The following is a 2,500-nucleotide window of genomic DNA, read 5'->3' as shown; positions in this document are numbered from 1 at the left end:
ACAGTTAGGCCCTGGGGGCCACGCAAACCATATACTAAGTAAGTGGTATAAGAACCACTGTCACGAACATAGGATAGGCCTAGGCCTAGGGAATCGCTGGGGCTACACTATACTACCAAAGGTTAGGAAGTGGGAGGCCCACGGGATTCAGGTGCAGAGTGGAAACACTCACGCGTAATGCGTAAAAGTCGATAGAAATGGAAGTTATTAGAATTTAACAGTTTTAGGACACTTCTGGAATAGCTAGGAAGTCGAGACTTGGAAACTAGACCCTAGGATAGTCAATACCCTTGTGAGCACCGGAGTACTCAAGTTACCTAGCCCACGGGCTGCGGGTGCATAGGTGTGAACTTGCGTCGGGTTTCGTCGTGGACTCCTATGGATGCCTGAAGGAAAGTTGCTGACAGGCAGTCAGTGAAGAGTGTCCGGTGGATCCCAAGGATGGAATCAAGAAGGAAGGATACCTGCAAGCAGAAGGGACAGAGTCTAGGTCACCAGCCAGGAACCAGGAAGGAACCAGGCGATGTCGTGAAGATGCAGGTGCAGAGGTGAAGCTTGTCGCAGCAGCCACGGGTACCAGGAGACGTCGAGGACGACCAGGACCAGGAGGTGAGCTGTCCCACGAAGGCTCTTGCTGTCGGCGGCGTCGAAGTCGAGTCAGGACCCAACAAGCCTTGGCAAGCGGAACCCACGCAGGATGGAGGACTTGCTTCTGGTGCAGACCAGGAAGGTCTGGGGTGCCTCTCTTTCACAGAGGAGCGGGTGCCAGTCTGGAGGAGCCGGACCAGCAAGATGAAAACAAAGGTTCGTCGTCGCAGAGGTCACTAGCCAACGGGCCAGCAACCGGACAACACGTCGAGCAACTCAGGTGCAGAAGGGCCCCACGCAGAACACGTGAAGTGTGGGGAGCTGGTCTTCTTTGCAGATGGTGCTCGGGATGGGGGGCTTCTCAATTCCCCAAGCACAGCCTCGAGGAAGCCTCAGAAGTCGCGCTAGTCAGGTACTAGCCACTTTTCCCAAGTCGCCGGTCCCACGTCCCTCGTCGCCTCCACGGGTCTCAGCTTCGCTGCAGATGTGGATCTGGGTCAGAGGTGTCTGGAAGTCTTGGCGTTGGTCAGTCTCTGCAGTCGTCCCTCGTAGGATCAGTCGCAAAGCAAGCAGCGGTCGCTGGATGGTGCCCGGTTGCCCAGGGTGGTCACTCCTTGGCCACAAGGGAGATTTCTTCAGTCTTCTTCCTGAGGTCGAATGTCGAAGGTCCAGAGTTTCTGTTCAAGTTGCAGATTCAGGTTAATCTAATTCTGCAGGGCTCAGCTACCTACTGATATACTGGGCTAGTGGGCTGGGCTACCTGCAAGGTCCCTCCTATGGGTGGTGTTAGAAATGGGATTTCTGGATGGCTAGGGCTTGCGCCAAAGCCAGGCAGAAACCACCACTCTAGTCAGGGCAAGGAAGGTACACGCCAAAGATAACCCCTGCTCACCCCCTTGGTAGCTTGGCACGAGCAGTCAGGCTTATCTCTGAGGCAATGTGTAAAGCGTTTGCGCGCGCACCCAGCAACAACACCCAAGGCCCACCACAAAGGAAACTCCACACAAGGTATTATATAAAAATAGCCTTTGTATTATACCAAAACACATTAGATAAAAACACACACCTTACAATGTGCCAACAGGCACGGGCAGAATTTACAAGGGATTATATGTACAGGGGACAGGGCCACATGGACCACTGTCAGGAATTAGCACTTTTAGAACTTAGCACTTAGAACATAGGATGTAAAATACTGTAGCACAAAATAACACGTGTAGCACACAACCAGTAACTACCGGTAACAGGTAAGTACCACCTACGCAACCCTAACCACCTTAGGAGAATATTGCGCAGGGAACCAGGACCTCACTAGCACCACCTGTACTAGGAGAAAACAACCACCTAAGTATCACAATACCTGTAGGGGTCTAAGCACATTACACATGATGCATCGCAACACATTCAGAGGTGTAGGGAAGGAAAACACATGATGCATAACATACATTCAGCGGTGTAAGAATAAGGCACATGACGCATAGAAACACATTCAGAGGTGTAGGAAAGGAAAACACATGATGCATAAAAACACATTAGAGTCCAGGTCGCGCCAGAACCTAAACGTAGCAGCTGCCCACTACTTGCTGGGCAGCTGGGGACAAGAACAGGGCCTAAACGCTGCAGCTGGCACTAAGTGCTGCGCAGCTGGGGGAGGCAAATAGTAGGCATGGGCTCTCACTAGCCCCTGAAACAATATCCACAACGTTGGAGCCACCTAGGCTCGAGAAACAACATGGCCCCCATGGAGCACACGGGCTCCTGAAAAGAACATGTCCCCACACAAGGAACTGGCACCCAGCGTTGGAGCCTCGTAGGCTCTGTAAACTCTCATGCCCGTTGTTGGAGCCACGCAGGCTCGGGAACCAACCTGCACCGGGGTGGGAGCCACTCAGGTCTCGGAAATACTTATGCC

This window comes from Triturus cristatus, chromosome 1_1 (assembly GCF_964204655.1).
Source record: "Triturus cristatus chromosome 1_1, aTriCri1.1, whole genome shotgun sequence".
Classification (NCBI taxonomy): domain Eukaryota; kingdom Metazoa; phylum Chordata; class Amphibia; order Caudata; family Salamandridae; genus Triturus; species Triturus cristatus.
This window is presented reverse-complemented; position numbering follows the sequence as displayed.